The sequence below is a fragment of the Spermophilus citellus genome, assembly GCF_964194105.1.
Source record: "Spermophilus citellus genome assembly, chromosome: 3".
NCBI lineage: Eukaryota > Metazoa > Chordata > Mammalia > Rodentia > Sciuridae > Spermophilus > Spermophilus citellus.
This window is the reverse complement of record NC_138184.1, coordinates 180,537,788-180,560,517: the sequence shown is the minus strand read 5'-3', so window position 1 is coordinate 180,560,517 and position 22,730 is coordinate 180,537,788.

The following is a 22,730-nucleotide window of genomic DNA, read 5'->3' as shown; positions in this document are numbered from 1 at the left end:
CGAATAAGGGATTGTAGTGGAAGCTATTTTCCCTCAGCTTTCTTGCAACAATTTTCCAAATGCTGCAATGCATTTGGAATTCGGGGTCCTGGATTCAAGTTCTAACTCTGCTGCTGCCTGCCCCCATAACCTATGAGAGGCCATTTGAATCTTTTGTTCAAATTTCTTTATGGTAATAATGAGAATGATAACTACCTTGTTTGGCTATTGAAAGAAAAATTATAATAAGTAATTACACTTATTGAATATTTTTCCTTAGGCAGGTTTTTCAGAGCAATGCTATCAGTGGACACCAAACTGGTTTTAAGTGGTCTCAGTTACTGGCTCTGTGTGATCATGCCAGAAGACTTACAGATAAGTTGCTCAGAGTGGTAGGCAGGAGTTTATTTGAAGAGATAAAAAATATAAAAAGGGAACACTTTTAACGGAGAAAAGGAGAAAATGCATCCTCTAAGAGAGGAGAGAGACAATGTACCCCTCCTGCCCTTCTGTTTTATTAAAGGGTCCCAGAGAAGTTTCTGGAGAATCTCATCTAGATCAACCTCCTGACTTTTCAATGAAAGGAGGATTGCATCAGACTTCCGACTCCCCACTGAACATTGTCTTACCCTGTTTAAGGGAGGTATTACTATCATAATGACATGCTGAAGATAGAAAGCAACTATGGGTCATTTCAGTCCTTGCTGACTGGTTCTAATTAGAACTTGCTCTTACAGATTTTATGCTTAGGGGGCTTTGCTTCTTATTATCCTGTCTTCTTGAGTCCTTGAATCTAGCCTGTGTGAAAGTCACAAAAGTACTCCCTTCAGGTAACTTGTGTGCTTCCTATTGGCACGAAAGAGACTTTTGGACCTGCATTTCTCCTGCAGATTGTTTGCTGAGGAATATTACATTTCTTATTGACTTTAGCCAGGCAGAGCCAGAGTAGGATAAGGTAAATTGACCTTTAAAAGAAAGCATATGAGGGTCAGCACAGTAGGCTCAGTTGATATGATTATCCCTTTAACCTCCTGTTTCCACCACTCTGTCTTTTACCTATCACCAGGCATTGTGATAACTGCATCACATGGAGTGTGTCAATTAATTCCCCCATCAATCCCGGGAACTGAATACTGTACTCATTTCCGTTACAAATGGAAAAGAGCTGTGGCTAAGAGGATTAGGTAACACCCTCAAGACCATGAGTTCCCAAGTGGTAGAGCTGGAATTTGTCCATTTGTAATCTGTCTCCAGAATTCAAGCTTTTAATTTAAATGCCTCAGAGTAATTTGTAATATATATATATATATATATATATATATATATATATATATATATATATAAATAAAGCCTTATAGAAATGTAAAGTAGTACCATTTTCATTATAAAAACCTGAACCTCTGCAATGCAAGCTGCTCAGTTATCAAGGCTTCTTGAATAGGCAGCATGACCTTCACTTGGGCAGACCAGAGACTGTTCAACAGTTCTTAGAAGCCTGAGGCAAAAAGACTAGACCAGAGCATGTTCAGCTGGTAGATGGATCCACCCTGAAACTGCTCTTATCTTTGAGAGTATAAAGTGGAATGTAAAAAATACTTTTGATAAAGACATTTGATCAAAGTATGTAAGGTACTCTTTCTCAGGATAATTCCTATTTGAAAGGGAACAATAAACCTGGTGCAGTGGGACCTGTAATCCCAGCCAGTTGGGAAATTGAGGCAGGAAAATCATAAATTCAAGGCCTGCCTGGGCATCTTAGGGAGATTCTGACCCAAATCTATCTCAAATATAAAATAAAAAGGACTGGAGATGTTTAGGGAAGGTAGAATGCTCACCTAGCATGTGCCAGGCCCTGGATTTAATACCCATTACTGGTAGGAAAAAGGATAGAACAGTTTTATAATAGCACAAGTTCTATATTCTCTTTGTTCAAAAAAACCACAAGTATTTTGTTTGTATATTGGTATTAAGGACCTATATTAAATTTTGCATAGTATTAAGCTTAACATTTCAAATTGCTTTTTGTGTTACACTTCAAGCCTTAGCTGCAGACACATTATAGTGAACTAATATCTATGTGCTAATTTTCTCATTAATTAGTATGCCCTTGGCATCTGGCACCATATGCTGCAGTGTTCTGAAAAATTACCATAGCATAACTTTATCACTGCAAATCATAACATTGGTGATGCCTGATTTAGTAAACATAGTGATATTTGACAAAATCTTCAATTGCAGAATATTTAGTATACACTTCATCAAAGCCTCATGTATAGTCTCGAAGATGGTAACCAATGCAGTCTTAAAAAAAGAACACTAAAGCCACAGCAAATAGAATCAATAATTGCTGTGTATAATTACTCTTCATGTGCTCTTCATTTTTAAAAAAATCAATATTTTCACAGAGTTCTGTTAAAATGATGCCCTTTAAAATATAAGATCACTCTTAATCACAGAAATAGATGCTTTTTCTAAAGACATCTTTTTATATTTTCTTGAATTACACTTATTTAAATACAGTGTGTTAAAAACACATTTGGCTATTATTTTTTTTGCCTCCAATACATGCTAAATGTTTGTTCAAGGATATGTTTGCACGTGCCTATAGGAGACTGCCACTTTTCATCCTTGTTTTGCAGATATAGATGTTCTGTGAAGATTAATTGGACATAGTTTCTAATTAGCAAGTCGAAAAGTCATGGTGAGATAAGGGTAAATGATGGCAGTGTAATCACTAACCACCATGCACTGTCTTTGGGCTGGCAAAGTTGTTTCAGTGACTACAGCCCGTCCCTTAGCCATAGTCATTTACTTCCCCTGTGTCCACATATTGTAGTTTTTCCAGCTTCTCACCTTTTAGGGTAGGAACATTGCTCCTCGTGTGTTTTTGTATCTGCAGGAGATCTGGAACTCCCTGTTTATTGACTTTTGAGTACAAAATCTCTAAATCAAAGCCAAAAAATCTTGTAAAAGAATAGATTATTTTACTGAAGGAAATGGTCCCAAGAATAATGACATTCACCTGGATGATTTTACTCTTGAGAGAAATGAAATCCAGGGAGAGTCATTGAATTGCTAAGTTTTACAGCTCAGAATGACAGATTTGGGAGCGGACACTGGATCTGGTACATCTGATGGTGCTCTCTGAACTGTGCCCAAGTTTCATTGTTTACTGAGGACAGTGGGGAACAAATCAGGGTGATGGGCATGAATATTTATTGTCACCAGAGAAAAGGAACCAAAAGGTCTGAAGTGGTATCTCTTTTGACACTGCCTGCTATTTGAACTGATCCTCTGAATAAGCTATGAGGATGACAATGCACCTCCCTTAAGTTTCTGGCTCTTTTTCCATAAATTCATTGTTTAGCCTTCCCTGCAATGCTCTGGTTTGGTAGGAAATATAAAGTTTCACTGTAATATCAACAAAAATTCTACCAGCTCTGTTTATGTAAATTTACAGACTTAAATTTACATTAGAGTTTTAAAAGCCAACAATAGCCATACAATCCTAAAATAGAACAAATTTGAATATCAATATTAATGGTCTTGTTACAGGAAGTATTAGGACAATGGTAGACAAATAGTCTAATTCAATGGAATACAGGAATAGGTATAACTCATTAAAGTAACTCAATTTATAATAAAGATGTAATGATAAAATCATAAGGAAAGGACAATTTATCTCAGTAAATAGTACTGGGTCAAGGGTGTCTACAAAATCAGGAAAAATCCTTAATCACTACTTGACATGGTGGAAAAGTTTAAAATTATGAGTGGTAAAAAATGAAATTTCTTCATGATAATATTAAAGAACTTTTAATGAAAGATTGTAAGCAGCACTATCAATAAAGGAAACTTGTAGTGATATTATTTCATTAAAATTAAAAATTTTTAAAACTTATTGAAAGGCACTATTAAGATAATAAAAACTTAAGCCACTGAGTAGGTAAATATGTTATATATATATATATATGTAATGGTTAAATGTTTGATGCTCAATATATAAAGATTTCCTAACAATAAATAAAAATTGGGGCTGGGGATATGGCTCAGGCGGTAGCGCGCTCGCCTGGCATGCGTGCGGCCCGGGTTCGATCCTCAGCACCACATACAAACAACGATGTTGTGTCCACCGAGAACTAAAAAATAAATATTAAAAAAAAAATCCTCTCTCTCTCTCTCTCTCTCTCTCTCTCTGTCTCTCTCTCTCTCCCTCTATCACTCTCTCTTTAAAAAAAAAAAAAAAAAAAAAAAAAACAATAAATAAAAATTGAAACAGAAGTTACAACTTAAAACTGAACAAATATTTTACAAAAGAGGATATCCAAATGGCCAATAAATATATTCAAAGATGCTCAACCTCATTACTGATCAGGGAAATTCTACCTCTGCACAATATCTTGCATATCAATAATAATGGTAGAAAGTAAAAGTACTAATAATACCAAGCATTTACTGTGATGTGAAATAATTCTATTTTTGATAGAACAGTAAATTATTAAATCATTATTAAAAATACTTAAAGCCTATAGAGTAAGAATTCTATTTCCAAGCATATCCCCAACAGAAATGAGTACATACATGCACCAAAGGGCAGGTACAAAAATGTTCAGAGTAACACATTTTTAAATTTGTAGTTTTTTTTTTTTTTGGTGTGTGTGTGTGTGTGTGTGTGTGATAAAAACACATAACAGTAAAATTCAGTCTTAACCATTTTTAACTATCACTCATTAGCACTAAGTATTTACATTGTTGTGCAACACATCTTTAGAACTTTTTTTATCTGAAATTCTATACCCAGTGAACACTAATTTCTCCACCTGCACCTCCCTCCTCCCCCTACACACTCTTGGCAATCATCTTTCTATTTTTGATTATACTAGGTACTTCATAGGAGTGAACTGCAAAGTATTGTCTTGTGTGAGTGGCTTAATATGCGTAGTACCATGCCCCTGATGTACACCTAAGCTATAGCAAATGACAGGATTTTCTTTCTTTTTAAATTTGAAAGCTATTCCATTATATGTAGATACATCACAATTTCCTTATTTCATTCATCTGTCAGTGGACATTTATGTGTTTTTACTTCTTGGTTATTGTAAATGATGTTGTGATATCGTGGTGGATGTGGGTAAGCAAATATATCTTTGAGATACCTCTTCGAATTTTTCTGGTAATATATCTAGAAGTAGCATTGCTGAATCACAATTCTATTTTTAATTTTTTGAGGAATTCTTTAGTCAGCTTTTTTTGATGCTGTGACTAAAGGAACTGACCAGCACAATTGTAGGGAAGGAAAAGTTTATTGGAGGGCTCACAGTTTCAGATAAGGCTGGTTTATCATGGAGGAAATGCAAAGCAGAACCACATTGAGATATCACATAACATGCATTAGGATATCACTAACAAAAGAACAGAAAATAACAAGTGTTAGTAAGGATGCAGAGAAATTGAAACTTGTGCTCTGCTGGTGGGAATGTAAATGATCGACCAATATGGGGAAAAAAAAAATAGAAGTTCCTTGTTATGGTTTAGTTGTGGTGTCCCCCGAAAACTCAAGAAAAGTTTATTTGAGGGCTCACTATTTCAGAGGTTTAGTCCAGAGAAGCCTAGCTAGGTTCCTCGGAGATCGAGGTGAGGCAGAACATCATGGAGAAAGAGTGTGGCAAAAGGAAGCAGTTCATATCAGGAAGGAGAGAGGGGGGGGAGGGAGGGAGGAGAGAGAGAGAGAGAGAGAGACTCCACTCTGCAGATACAAATACATACACTAAAGCCACGCCCTAATTCCCACCTCCTCCACTCACACTCTACCACTTTAGTTAATCACATCCAGGTTAACGCTCTGATTAGGCTAAAGGTATAACCCAATCATTTCTCCTCCAAACCTTCTTGCATTCTCTTACATGTGAAATTTCAGGGGACACCACATCTAAACCATAACAAAGAACTTCTAATTTTTTTTTTCCCATAGTGGTTGATCATTTACATTCCCACCAGCAGAGCACGAGGTTCAATTTCTCTACATCCTTACTAACACTTGTTATTTTCTATTCTTTTGTTAGTGATCATCCTAATGCATGTTATGTGGTATCTCAATGTGGTTGTGCTTTGCATTTCCTCCATGATTAGAGTGATTAGTGGCTTAGAGCATCCTCCTTTAGAGAATTGTCTATTCACATACTTTGCCCATTTTTATTCACGTTACTTTCTTATTGTTTTTTGAATGGTAAATTCTGGATATGAACCTTTTAGAAACTCTGGATATTAACCCTTTTATTAGATACATGTTTTTTTACCACTTCATTGGTTGTGTTTGCACACTGTTGTTTTTCTTGAGTCAAAGCAGATTTTGTGTGTTGTAGTCATATTCATCTCTTTGTCCAGAGCAGCATTGCATTCAGTACCTCCAAAGTGAAAACCTCCCAAATGTCTGTCATTAGTGGATACATAAAATGAATACATAAAATGTGGTAATATTTATCCCTTAGGATACTATGACTGGTAAATTCATAGTATGAGTTAACTCCACAATTGTATTGATCGAAAGATACCAAGCCCCACAAAATGCATGCTCAATACTTCATCTATTTGAAGTTCAAAAACAGGAAATGTAGTCAATGCTTCTAGGATTCAGGCTGATGGTTATCTTTGCAAAGGTAGGTAGGGTAATTATTGCAAAAAGGTTTCTGGTGTGGTTGCAATGGTATTTCTCTTGTCTTTGGTGGTCATCAAATTTGTATACTTATTTTGTGAAAACTAACCTCTGCAATATGATTTGAACATAATTATGTGTGTATGCTACTCCTCAGTAAAAAAAAATACAAAAAATAAGTGTTGTCAAGGAAAGAGATCCTGAATATTATTCCTATAGCTGTCCACAAACTTTGAAGCTTATGTTCTTTTCTTGGTTTGTGCAATATTCAACTCAAACTTTGATCTCTCATAAATAAAAATGTTTTTAATTGGAAAAGCCCTATATTTCTCTTTATATTTTTTTTACAACTTACCTTAAATAAAATAATATTGATGCTATTATCTACTATTATCATCCCATTCATGACATCATGGGTGATTTGTAGCACACAAAAGAAAGCAGCAATTGTAGGAAAAATGTTAACTGCATTTAAATTATTTGGAGAAGAATATCACCATTTCTGTATTGAATCATCTGTATGAGATAATTCAAGGCCTTAAATGCTATTGAATCAGCTTGCTAGATTTTTTAGTCATAGAAACCCAATCAACTTGGAGATCTGGGAGTGAGCTGAGAAACTTATTTGCAGTCTATTCCAGAAAGGTTTCTTAATTATGAGCCTCATTCTTATGGGTTAGCCTGACTAGCTGGTATTGGGAAAGTGGTGGAAGGAAATGGCTTTTATTTCCTTCTGATCCATCTATCTTTAAAATGAAATTAAGATAATATTCTTTAGTATATTTTATATCTCCAGGCATCTGGAAATGATTTCTCTGAAGCAGCACCAAGGCAGAAACCAAATAAATGATCTTTCTTTAATTTTTTTCATGTCAAATAAACAATCCACATGCTCCCAAGTTTATTTAAGAGGCCTAAAGAAAATCTTCAAATCTTCAATTAATATTTGGATAAAATTTAAACAACTGAAGTGCTTTTCTTAGCAAACTAAGTTACCTATTGGTATATATTCCCAACAACTTGGATAGAGATTTTAAATTTTACTTTGATAGTTCATGGGAATGATGATTTTCAGTTTCTTTCAAAAGTTTACATTTGCTTCTAAGGATGAAAGTCTATTATACCTGCTATTTTTTCAGCAAGTATCAGAAGTAATTATTAATTTAATATAGTTTATATAGCCCCATATTTTGCTGTTTTATGTTGACTCATCAGCTCATTCCACTTGCTAATAATATTTCATATTTTTCTACATTTTTATGTTATTTACATTTTTAGCAGACAAATAGAATGGCACACAATCGGGTCAGTGTACAACAGCTTATATTTTGATGCTATATTAGCAACACATGTTTTTATAGAAATGAGGAACAACATAGCATTCTTAATAATAAATGAAAACTGCTTTGATATGTAAGATTTTAAATATCTACCAGAGGATATAATATTTAACAAATTTTTGAATATCGTATTTGGATATTTTATTAAATAGCATGCATGTTTATGTTTGTAAGTAATTTATATTTAAATGCAATCTAAATAAATTATTGTGTAAGATAATTTTTGATGATGACTTAGGAAAGGAAATGCATTTAATTATGTTAAATTATATTGCTTTCCTGAAATAACATTAAAAAAAATTATTCATTCAGCATATTGATGCTGGGATGCTGGTGCATACCTGTAATCCCAGTGATTTGGGAGGCTCGGGCAGGAGGATTGCAAGTTCAAGGCCAGCCTCAGCAACTTAGAAAGCCCCTAAGCAACTTAGTGAGAGCCTGTCTCTAAATAAATAAATAAATAAATAAATAAATAGACTTGGGGTGTATCTCTGTGGCAAAGCATCCCTGGGTTCAATTCCTGCTACCAAAACAATCAAATAAACATCCAGCATGTTATCAAGTACTTGAAGGAAAATGACCAAAGAAGTGTAAGGTGTATTTTAAAGACAAATTTAGTCATATTCTTCCTATTACATTTCTAATATCATGGCTTCAGTCCAGTGTTTGATTTTCCTTATTAAAATCTGAATAGATTCTGCATCTTAAATTTATTACTGTATTACTTAGAGTAATTGTATTCATTGCAAAAATTAAAATATAATTTAAAAAGAAAGTAAAAGCATAACTCTCAGACAAATATTTTACTTAATGCTAATTAGTGAAGGAATCAAAATCATTGTATGACTCATTCAGAGAGTGTTTAAGAGGTTGTGATATTTGCAGGAAATTTATCAAAGAAAATTCAGGATATATTGCTGAAGTGTACATAGAACTCCTTAATGTGCATAGTTTATAAGTCTTTGGAAATACCTATTCTAGACTGAAAGTGTTTTCATTTTTATTAGATAAAATCTTAAAATTAACAAGTAACTAAGTCTATGAACTTTAATAATGAACTGTGAACATTGTCCTAGACATCGTTGGGTGATTTTTTTTTTCTACTCTATAACACTAAAAGATGGTGTGACCCACATTATTTGCCTCGTTTCTAAGAACTGAACAGTTTTTCTAATACAAAATAGATCTGAAACTTATGGTCATGCAAAATGGAATTTGAAATGAACAAGTACAAGTTTTCCTACTTAAGACCACATTGTCATAACGGGCAAAATTATTCCCTAATTCAAGTGCCAAGCTACAGGTTATTAAATACCAAAAAGGAAAAAGAGGTGCTTCTTTCAAGAGATGCAAAGAACTGTGGGTGTTTATACTTAAGTGATGCAATGAAATTGACTGTAACTAATAGGGTGTGAAATAGTCTTCCAAGGAACATAATGAAGTCCTAAAGAAAACATTTTAAAACAGGAGTGCAAGAAGTTCTTGAAAATACAAGCAAGGAAAATCACTGCATTGGAAGTTGTTACAATGTGTCACTGCCTCTAATTTTGTTGTTTTCATTCATGACTAGCCCTGTGTCATCTTTATGTCCATTCACTTAATTTATTTGTATTCCAGAAAACAAAATGGAATATGAGAATCCAGTGCTTATGGAATTCTGTGAATATGAATAAGATACAGAAAATATTTGGTACTTAGATAGATAATGTTTTCTGGAGGCATACGCTATGGGGAAGCTATGGGGAAGGTTGCTGGGCAGGTTTCCCTAACACATTTTAATTACTGATTTTGTGAGTAATTGACATTCTGATTATACAGACTGCTGTATGTTTATTATTAGCAGTTTGGTTTGTCATACATCAGTATCTTTGAAAAAAATAAATGTGACCATCAGGTCATTTCTTCATCCTAAAATCTGATTTTTTAAATTATACTTGTTTATTTCCAACATGTATTTTCAGTGGATATTTTTCAGTGAATATTAGCCATAATTTTTCTCAGAGTTATTTTAAACCTGAGAAAATGACATCTAACAGTCATATCAATGTTACTATAGTCAATAAATTTCAATAATTTTTTTGTAGATTTAAACCTACTAGATCACTGATTACAATTTTGCAGTAATTTCAAGAATGTTGATCCTGTTCTCTGTTTGATTTAAAATGAAATCCACATTAGAGTAATTTTATCATGTGTCTAATCCATTATGTAAGTGATCTGGAGATCATTTATTTTATTGTTGAAAGTTGAGTATCTTATTTTATACAACTCCATTCTTTTTTTGGGGGGTGGGGGGGCAGGGGGTACCGAGGATTGAACTCAGGGGCACTCGAGCACTGAGCCACATCCCTGTGGTTGTGTAGGTCACTTGGCTATCTCAATTGCAGGGGCAGGGACGTGGAGTCAACACACAGACACCCAGGAGCTGGTGAGAGCTGGCAGGTGGCAACCTCAGCCAATGTCCAGTAAGCTCATTTATTGCGGAAATGAGTACAACTCACATTGGGTTCAGGTAGGGAGCATCCTCCAATCATACATAAGCAAAGCAGGTTATATAACATCTAGAAGCCAATCATTTTATGATTAATGTAACTGCACTATCAGGAAGCTCTAAATATTGTTATGTGGTGGAAGGCAGATTGGTAGGCTCTTTGTTCCTATGAGAGGGGACCTTATGAGTTGTGGGAATCATGCCCGGAGGCCCTTGCCTCTCAGTTCCCTGGCAACACTGACCTCAATCATTGAGGATGTGGTTTCTCAAACGGCTTGCTAGAGCAGAGCGCCCCATCCTGAAGTTATTCCTGTCAGGCCTGTATGAGTGTAGGTTTTTCAAGCACTTGAGCTGCTCATAACTGCTAGCTGCAAACTGAAAGTTACTCTAACACATCCCCAGTCCTGTTTCGTATTTTATTTAGAGACAGGCTCTTATTGAATTGCTTAGTGCTTCGCTAAATTGCTGAGACTGTTTTGAACTCGTGATCCTCCTGCCTTAGTCTCCTGAACTGCTGGGATTACAGGCATGTGCCATTGTGCCTGGCTTTACTCTATTATTTACAAAAATTGTTATTGTTAGGCACATAAAAGTTTAGCCATGGCATCTGAAAGCAACCACTCCAATATCACTTAAAAAGAACTTTGAGATATACCAGGGGAAAACATGGCAGCAGGAAGGGAGTGAGCCACCCGGTATCCTGCACCACTGCACCTGGAGATCTCACCTAGTCAGAATACTCCATCTCTGAGAGTGTTAGAGGACCTGAATCCAGCTGCTCTCTGAAGAAATCATCAACACTGTGATCCCATGCTGGGCTCCGGGCCTCAGTGTGACGCCTGGTGTTGGAGCAGGACTCAAAGCCCAAAGTTCTAGCCCACTTCAAGACTCGGTGAGTGCCTTAGCAGAATCACATATTAACACATCTGCAGATTGCCAAGACTTTGCTCTGCTACCACGCAAGTCACTCAGCTGCCACCTACCCACAGCACAAAGCAATTGTCCGGCTCCTCCCACCTCACCAGGCTCTTCCCACCTCACCAGACACACAGGCACTGAAAGCAGACCTATGGCATCTTGACTCAACATTCTCACTATTTAGCTGGGGGCAGTTCCCAGATCTGATCTCCAGCGCCCAGGTACCAGGTTTCCAACCTTCCCCCCTCCCCAGCAGTGGTAACCCAACACAGTAGCTGCCCAACACAGGTGTGCAGTGTGACCAGGGAGACGCCCATGGGAGCCCTGGGGTGAGAGTTTCCTCAATTGGGAACTGCTAGGGGAGAGGGAGGTGGGGCAAAAGTTTGGAGTGTAACATAGAGAGCAGGAACTGGAAAATCTTCAGACAGGAGAGGGAGATAGTACCAGGCACTCAAGTCATATGAGGGGTCCCAAAAAGAGACCCTGAGGTGCAGTCTTTCAGCAGGGAGTGGTGGGTGCCACTCCCCACAGCCAGGCACCATGCACCAGGTCCAGTCTTCCCACCCTGGTTACCTCCACCATCCAGAGGGCAGAGACACCAGTTTACAACTGATGATCCCACCTACTGGAGAAGAGAAGCAGGAAAGATGTAGATCTTTAAAGCTAGCTACAACCCTGGTTTCTTCCTTCAAGTTTTTTGTTTGTTTGTTTGTTTTTTCTCCTCTACCCCTCTATCCTTCGGCCATCACATCCCCAACATATGTGAAACCAAGAACTTTGCATGAAATAAGACTTTGAGGGCCGAGTCATCTGAATAATATACTATAGAGGTGTTGTATATGCCTCCCTTCTTTTTCCTTTTTAGTCTTTCATTTTTCTTTACCCCTCCAAATTTTACTGTTTTAACATCTGTGTTTTTCTAAATACATATGTATATTTGTTTTATGTACTCTACTATCATCCCATGTACTTGTTTACCCTAAATTACTTCCTGTCTATTCTCTTGCTACTAACCCTCTTCATTAGATTTCTCCTTTACCCTTCTTAAGGGTAAAGGATATATTGACTCTATATCCTCACATCCCACCGCCTCAGCATATTATCCTACACACCACCCCCAGTTTATTGTTCACCGTCAGAAACTGTAAACATTTTTACAAAACTATTGATTATATTTTAGATAATAATTGAATCCAACATTTATGTACATTGAGACTAAACTGTAAATATCTTAATAACAACAAATTGTTCATAGGTGGTGTATTGTTGATATTGGGATCTGTTAACATTGTCCTTCTCCAAAAGGGAGAGGTCTTGGAATACTAAAAGAGCACTACAAATCTATAGGGTAAAAACAATAACAATCTAGACCCACAGAGCTGGAAAGGAAGACACATGAGCAACATGAAATGACAAGGGAAGAAAGTGCCCCAAACAAATGAAGACACCACTTCATTAGAATGATTGGCAGCCACAGCAAAAGGAATGACAGAAAAGGAGTTTAGGATGTACATGTTTAAAATGTAATGTGAACTCAAGGAAGATATAAGAGAGCAAATACAGGCAGTGAAAGATCACTTCGACAAGGAGCTACATAAACAAATACAGGAAGCAAAAGATCACCTCAACAGGGAGATAGAGGTTCTAAAACAAAACAACAACAACAACAACAAAAAAAAAACAGAAATCATTGAAATGAAGAAATAATAAACCAAATTAAAAGCTCAAATGAAAGCATCACCAACAGAGAAGAACACTTGGAAGATAGGACATCAGACAATGAAGACAAAATATATAATCTTGAAAAGAACATAGAACACACAGTGATAATGATAAGAAACCATGAGCAGAACATTCAGGAAATATGGGATAGCATAAAAAGGCCAAATTTAAGAGTTATTGGGATAGAGGAAGGTATAGAGGTCCTAACCAAGGGAATAAAAAATCTATTAAATGAAATGATATCAGAAAACTTTCCAAACATGAAGAATGAATTGGAAATCCAAATTCAAGAAGCCTAGAGGATGTCAAATGTACAAAATCACAACAGATCCACACCAAGTCACATTATAATGAAAATGCCCAACATACAGAGTAAGGAGAGAATTTTAAAAGCCACAAGAGAAAGGAATCAGATGATATATAGGGGAAAACCAATTAGGATATGGCAAATTTTTCAACACAGACCCTGAAAGCTAGAAGATCATGGAACAACATATATCAAGCTCTGAAAGAAAATGGGTACCAACCAAGAATCTTGTATCCATCAAAATTGAGCTTTAAATTTGAAAATAAAGTAAAACCCTTCCATCATAAACAAAAGTTAAAAGAATTTATAGGTAGAAAACCGACACTACAAAACATCCTTGGAAAAATATTCCATGAAGAGGAAACAAAAAAACAGTGATAAAAATCAGCAGAGGGAGGTAGTACCCTAAAGGAAAAATTAAAGAAGAAAAAAAGTAAAGAAGAAAATCAAATCAAGTTAAATAACAAAAATAAACAAACATGGCTGGGAATACAAACCATATCTCAATAGTAACCCTGAACGCAAATGGCTTAAACTTACCAATCAAAAGACATAGGCTAGTATATTGGATTTTAAAAAAAGACCCAACAATATGCTGCCTCCAAGAGACTCATCTGATAGGAAAAGACATACACAGATGAAGGTGAAAGGTTGGGACAAATCATACCACTCACATGGACTGCAGTAGCAAACAGGGGTTTCCATCCTCATATTAAATAAAATAGACTTCAAGCCAACGTTAATCAAAAGGGATAAAGATGGACATTACGTATTATTCAAGGGAACCATACCCCAATAAGACATACATGCCCCAAACAATGGCGCAGCTATGTTCATCAAACAAATTCTTCTCAAGTTCAAGAGTCAAATTGATCACAACACAATAATCTTGGGTGACTTTAACATACCTCTCTCACCACTGGACAGATCTTCAAAACAAAAGTTGAATAAAGAAATTATAGAACTCAATAATACAATCAATAACTTAGATTTAACTGACATATATAGAATATTTCAACCTGCATTAAGAGGATACACTTTCTTCTCAGCAGCACATGGATCCCTCTCTAAAACAGACCATATACTAGGCCACAAAGCAACTCTTAGCAAATACTAAAAAGTGGAGATACTACCATGTATTTTATCAGATTATGATGGAATAAAATTGGAAATCAATGACAAAATAAAAAATAAAAATTACTCCAACACATGGAGACTAAAGAATATGCTACTGAATGAAAAATGGGTTGCAGAAGACATCAGAGAGGAGATTAAAAATTTCTTAGAGGTAAATGAGAACATAGACACAACATATCAAAATCTATGGAATACTGTGAAAGCAGTTTTAAGAGGAAAATTCATAGCATGGAGTTCATTTCTTAGAAGAAGAAAAAGTCAACAAATAAATGACCTCACTTTACATCTCAAAGTCCTAGAAAAAGAAGAACAAATCAGCAGCAAAAGCAGTAGAATGCAAGAAATAATTAAAGTTAGAGCTGAAATCAATAAAATCAAAACAAAAGAAACAATTGAAAAAAATTGACAAAACAAAAAGTTGGTTCTTTAAAAAAATAAATAAAATTGACAGACACTTAGCCATGTTAACGAACAGAAGGAGAGAAAGAACTCAAATTACCTACATATGTGATGAAAAAAGTAATATCACAAAAGACACTACATAGGATAATTAGAAATTATTTTGAAAACTTATATTCCAAAAAAGTGGAAGGCATGGGCAAATTTCTTAAGTCATATGACTTGCCCAGATTGAATCAGGAATTTATACACAATTTAAACAGACCAATATCAAATGATGAAATAGAAGATGCCATCAGAAGCCTACCAACCAAGAAAAGCCCAGGACCAGATGGTTACACAGCTGAGTTCTACAAGACCTTTAAAGAATAACTAATACTAATACTCTTCAATTTATTTCAGGAAATAGAAAAAGAGGCAGCACGTCCAAACTCATTCTATGAGGCCAATATCACCCTGATTCCAAAACCAGGCAAAGACACATCAAAGAAAGAAAACTTCAGGCCAATATCCCTAATGAACATAGATGCAAAAATTCTCAATAAAATTCTAGCAAATTGAATACAAAAACATATCAAAAAGATCGTGCACTATAATCAAGTGGGATTCATCCCAAGAATGCAAGGTTGGTTCAACATAAGGAAACCAATGAATGTAATTCATCACATCAATAGACTTAAAAGATAAGGATCATATGATCATCTCAATAGATGCAGAAAAAGCATATGACAAAATACAGCACCCCTCATGTTCAAAACACTAGAAACACTAGAAATAACAGTAACATATCTCAACATCATAAAGGCTATCTAAGCTAAGCTCCAGGCCAATATCATTCTAAATGTAGAAAAATTGAAGTCATTCCCTCTAAAAACTGGAACAAGACAGGGATGCCCTCTTTCATCATTTCTATTTAACATAGTCCTTGGAATACTGGCCAGAGCAATTAAACAGATGAAAAAATTAAAGGAATAAGTATAAGAAAAGAAGAACTTAAATTAGCACTATTTGCTGACAATATGATTCTATATCTAGAAGACCCAAAAAGCTCCACCAGAAAACTTCTAGAAATAGTAAGTGAATTCATCAAAGTAGCAAGATATAAAATCAACACCCATAAATCAAAGTCATTTCTGTATATCAGTGACAATTCCTTTGAGAGGGAAATGAGGAAAACTATCCCATTTACAAAAGCCTCAACAAAAATAAAATACTTGGGAATCAACTTAACAAAAGAGGTGACAAATCTATACAGTGAAAATTACAGAACCCTAAGGAAATAAATCAAAGAAGACCTTAGAAGAAGGAAAGATCTACCTTGCTCTCAGATAGGCAGAATTAATATTATCCAAATGACCATACTACCAAAAGAACTATACAGATTTAATGAAATTCTGATCAAAATCCCAATGGCATTTCTCATAGAAATAGAAAAATCAATCATGAATTTCAGACCTTAAACTATACTAAAGAATAATAGTAACAAAAAAGCATGGTATTGGCACCAAAACAGACTGGTAGACCAATGTACAGAATAGAGGACACAGATACTAACCCCCCAAATTACAATTATCTCATATTAGACAAAGGTACCAAAAACATGCATTGGAGAAAAGATAGCCTCTTCAACAAATGGTGCTGGGAAGACTGGAAATCCATATGCAACAAAATGAAATTAAGCCCTATCTCTCACCATTCACAAAACTCAACTCAAAGTGAATCATGGACCTAGGAATTAAACCAGAGACTCTCCATCTAACAGAAGAAAAAGTAGGCCCTAATCTTCATCATGTGTGATTAGGCCCCAACTTCCTTAATAAGACTCCTGTGCCGCAATAATTAAAATCAAGAACCAATAAATGGGATGGACTCAAACTAAAAAGTTTCTTCTCAGCAAAAGAAAAGATCTGTGAGGTGAATAGATAGCCTACATCTTGGGAACAAACCTTTACCCCTCCCTATCAGATAGAGCACTAATCTCTAGGGTATATAAAGAACTCAAAAAGCTAAACACCAAAAAAACAAATAACCCAATCAATAAATGGGCCAAGGACATGAACAGACACTTCTCAGAAGAGAATCAATTAAAAAATATATGAAAAAAATATTCATCATCTCTAGCATTTATAGAAATGCACTAAGATGGTACTCTAAGTTACCATCTCACTCCAGTCAGAATGGCAGCTATTATGAAGACAAACAACAATAAGTGTTGGTGAGAATGTGGGGAAAGAGACACAGTCATATATTGCTGGTTGGAATGCAAATTGGCACAGATGATATGGAAAGCAGTATGGAGATTCCTTGGAAAACTTGGATTGAAACCACCAATTGACCCAGCTATCCCTCTCCTTGGTCTATACCCAAAGGATGTAAAAACAGCATACTACAGGGACATAGCTATATTGATGTTTATGTCAGTACAATTCACAATAGCTAAATTTATGTGGAACCAACATAAATGCCCTTCATTAGATGAATGAATTTAAAAATATGTGGCATATATACACAATGGAATATTACTCAGCAATAAAAGAGAATAAAATCATGGAATTTGCAGGTAAATGGATGCAGCTGGAGAAGATAATGCTAAGTGAAGTTAGCCAATCCCCCCCCAAAAAAAAAAAAAAACAAATGGTGAATTTTTTATCTGATATAAGGTGACTTACTCATAATAGGTTAGGGAGAGGGAGCATGGGAGGAATAGATGAACTCTAATAGGGCAGAGGGGTGGGAGAGGAAGAGATGGGGCAGGGGGTTAGCAATGATGGAATGTGATGGCCATCATCATCCAAAGTATATGAATGAAGACATAAATTGGTATGAACATACTTTATATACAGAGATATGAGAAATTGTGTTCTATATGTGTAATAAGAATTGTGAAGCATTCTGTTGTCATGTATTTTTAAAATAAAAGCAATTAAAAAATAAAATAAAAAGAACTTTGAGCTGAACATGGTGGTGCACTCCTGTAATCTCAGAGGTTCAGGAGGCTGAGGCAGGGAGATGGTGAGTTCAAAACCAGCTTTAGCAATTTAGGGAGGCCCTAAGCAACTGAGCGAGCCTGTCTTGAAAATAAAAAGGGCTGGGGACATGGCTCAGTTGGTAAGCACACCTAGGTTCAATCCCTAGTACAGAAAAAGAAAGAACTTTGAAAAATTATAATACAAAAGTATCTACTCTATAAGCAGTCCTCCACTGTGTGTTATAACATTAAAACCTTTAATGCACAGATTAAGTGATTTGGAGTTATGAACCACTGCATTTAATAAGCATCATTTTATAATTTCTTTTTGCACCTTTTTTTTGCCTGTGTGTTGGGGGCTGCACAGGGAGGAAATGCTCCATTTCCTCATCGTGCTCAGTAACTTGGAGTTCTTCAGCAGATTCTCTTTATATAAATAATTTTTGGAGTTATCGGGTTTTCAGGATCAGATGAATCATTACCATCATCATCACCCAGTCACATCATCTTCTCCATCATGTTCTACCTCACTGAAGCCATGTGTGCACTGCACCTCTATTTTTCTGATAAATTACTGTCCACATTTGCTGATATGGAAACTCCAGCTCTTCAATAATTTTCTTGTCTTCTTCCCCTCTTCAGAAGCCTGAGGTTGATTTGTGATTTCCTATATAACAAGACAAGTAGCATGTTCTATATTGTCTGTGCCTGTAAGTCTCAAGGTTTGTTTATCTTTTCATTACCTAAGTAGTCTTTCTCCCAATTGCTAGATCCCAATTCATTATCTGCAGAAACTGAATGCTTTGCCCTTTGCTGTTTCCAACACTCATCCCTGCCAAGATGCAAAAAGAAAATGCCAAATGCACTGTGGTTCTTTTTAGCTGCAGCAGAGGCAGCCTGCAATCTGCCACTGCCCAAACAGCACTGCTGCAGAATGAAAACCTCTCCCAACTCATTCATTTCTAAGGATAGTTTTAAAAATCACATACAAGACCACTTCTGTTAGTCAAAAACTCTCTTATACTTCATATTCCATTAATATTAACTAATCAGGGCATATGTTGGCTTTCTTTGTATTTTTTAACATATATGTTAGCATTTCTGGTAGATTTTTTTTCCACCAGAATCTTTTTCTTTATATACATATTTATGCCCAGAAATGAATGCCGACATAGGGACCATCAGACACTCTCTTCTGGTCTGGGTTCCTATATACAGGCAACAAAGTCCTCTCAATTTCATTGTAACTGAGTCTAAGGATGGAAGATATGGTGTCCCAGGTCACATCTTCTATATTGAGCAGCTTTCATGTGTGAGAAAGAGGTAATACTTCCTGAGATATCTAAGGACTACTTGAGACCCACACATAGAAAATCAAATGCATAGATCAGAATTCATTTTTGAAGACAGTTAATTTTAATTTAAGTAAATATTTAGATATTTATTAATTTATTACTATTATGATAACTAGCATCTTTAATATTTATTATTATTATTATTATTATTATTCAGGGAATTAAACCCAGGGGCATTTTACCACTGAGCTACATCCTATATGTTTTGAGACAGGGTCTTGCTAAGTTGCTCAGTACCTCATTACATTGCTGAGACAAGCCTCAAATTTGCAATTATCTTGCCCCAGTTTCCCAAGTCACTGAGGTTACAGGCGTGTATGCCACCATGCTGGCCTAATACTGACTTTTTAAATTTCTAGAGCAAAGCCATCCCTTCATGGGGAGAATAATAGAAACATAAAATTTCCTGATTGGAGTACCTTTTTAGTATCTGAATCCTAGAGTCATGTTGTAATGGTAAGAATTATGAATTGTTTAGAGTGATTCGGCTATTGATGTCATTATACTCTCGTCAGTGGAACATTTCAGCTTATTTATATCCAAAGAGTTAGTTAAATACTATTTTTAGTAAGTTATATGATCTTAATTTAGTGAAATCAGAGCCCTAAACCAGGAATCAAAAGATCAACTCTGGCACAAATTGACGTTACATCTTTAAGCAAATCAAGTAAACTTTTTGTGATTCAATTTGTAATCATTAAATAAATAGATAAATAGAGTTGGGTTTAATAAGCTCTAAAGAGTTTCCCTTTAATCTTTCAAACTGTAATATTTCATTAATTTCTTCCCATTTTTATGAAGTAACCTATAACTCAAAACAAATTCCAAAGCTTTTAGGGTGAAGTTTCAAGATGTTGGTAATTAACTATGAAATTTTTAAACAAATCTGTTATCTGCTTTTCTATCTATCTATCATCTATGGACAAGGACAAAGAAAGACAAAATAGCAAAAAGAAATGAGGCAGAATATTAACAATTGATGAATATAAATGTGGTCTTTGCAAATTTATGTTATAATATCTTGCAATTTTTTAAATGTTGATAGATTTTTTAAATAAAATTTATAACAAAGAAAAAATAAACCTGTCATAAACATAAGCAATAGAAAAATGGCATAAAATTGAAAATATTTTAGTTGTAGTTTGGTCTCAAAGTCTCCTCAGTGTATGATTGCGCTAAAACATGGAAGAACATTATTATGGACTACACATTTTGTATCCCCTCCACCTTCAAGTCCTATACTAAGCCACTAATCCTAAGTGGAATAGCATTGGGAGGTAGGGATTTTGAAAGGTACTTAGGTTTAGATGGAATCCTGAGGGTGGAGTCCCCATGCTGGGATTAATATCCTTATAAGAAGACACATATGTGAGGATCCAACAAGAAATTGCCATCCACAAACCAGGAAGAGAGTCCTCACCAAACATTAAATCCATCAGCATCATGATCTTGGATTTCCCAGACACCAGAATTTTGAGAAATTAATTTTGGTTGTTTAAGTCACAGTCTATGGTAGCTTGTTCTAGCAGCCTATTTTAGCCAACTTTTTCATTGCTGTGACCAAAAGACTTGTCAGGAACAATTAGAGGAGGAAAAGTTTATTTGGCTCACAGTTTCAGAGACCTTAGTCCATAAATGACTGATCCATAGCTCTGGGCTGCAGGTGAGGCAGAACATCACAATGGAAGGGTGTGGAGGAGGAGAGTAGCTCAGAACATTGCCTTCAGAAAGCAGCAAGAACTCTGCTCCACAGGTACAAAATATTTATCCCAAAGGCAGGAACCCAGTGACCTGTCTCCTCCAGTCACACCCTACCTGCCTCTGGTTACAGACCAGTTAATCCCTAACAGTGGATTAATGCACTGATGAGGTTAAAGCTCTCATAACCCAATATTTTCACATCTAAACTTTCTTTCATTATCTCACACTTGAGTTTTGGGGGAATACCTCACATCTCAACCATAATACAGCCCAAGCTAAGGCAAATGTGTACCTTTCTGTTTATGAGATCAAATAGGCATGATGGATCTTATCACGTCTATAGCTGTTTACATGAGAGGTAAGGAATAAAGAAGGCTGAACGCAAAGACAAAGCCCCCTGGTGGCATGTGTTGGTTTGTCCCTGGCCATATGTTGGCAGAGGAGTAGAGGGACCACAGCATATGTTCTTTATATTTAAATAAAGCATTGTTCAGTAATAAGCACAGTCCAATTGATGTTCTATAATTTTATTTGCATTGCTGCCTCTCAGGGCAGAGTGAGGAAGGGATGGAAATGAAGCAGAGACCACTTCCCCACTGCATTGAGTCTGCATTGATGAATCATCTATTGATGTCACTGCTATAGCAAGTACAGTAGTCTGAATGATGCAGAGTATAATATAATTAGAACAGTCATGTAACTTTAAACATCTGGAACTTAGGATTACTACTCCAGCATATCAGTTCATACTTCTAGTACAAAGTCAATTTTATATTTTCAACTTGTTACTCTAAGTTCAATTCCCATATTAAGTGCCCCTTTCTCTTTTGTAATCACCTCTAATTTATTAATATTTCTAATTAGAATTTATTTCTGAAATACATTTCTCATAAGTTTTGAACATTTCTGTTTTTCTGCTTTTGTGAAGTTTCAGGGAAAGATCTTTTTGCCCTCTGGCTTAATTCTATTTGGAAAAAATAGATTCTAAAATCTGAGATACAACTTCAACTGCACATTTTTTAATGAAATCTTTATGAAACTGTATTGTTACTGACATTGATAGAACAATTATAGACTATAAATACTTGATTGCAAAAATTCCATATTTCTAAAAGCTAATTTATAGGTAAAATATACAGTTGTAAAACAACCTAAAACAAATTTTTAGAGGTAGTTCTTGATACTTATGAAACCATTGGCATTTTGACTTTCTGAAGAAATCCTACATACTCAGGAAATATATGGATTGGTCCTATGGAAAGATGCTGATCCCAGGATTTAGGAAAGCATGATATGCTCTGAATAGGGTTACTTGTGGAGTACTACCTAACATGTTGAAGTTTCTGTAATGAGGTTTTGTATGTAAGTGGGTGACCTTAAGAAGACTTTAAGAACTAAAGGTGAGTAAATAAATTATAACATTAACAATACAAGGTCAAACATTTGGATTCTTTGGTTTAAAAATCCACATTTTCTGTTCTTAGTAAAGGAATATTGTCAGCCAAAATCTAAAAGGACATTGAAATAAAGATGATATCGTTCTATTAAAGAGCAGGGGCAAAATTTCAATGGTGAGAGATTCTGCATAGTGTAAAAAAGATTAGTCAGGGACAAAACCATCAAAAATATATCTCAAAACAATCTATGTTGAGAAGCACAATTACAGTGTCAAAGTACTACATTTTTATGGGGATAAGTGGGAATGTTGGAAATGACAAAGATAGACACAACAGGTGACTTGTTCCTTAAAATGTATCTATG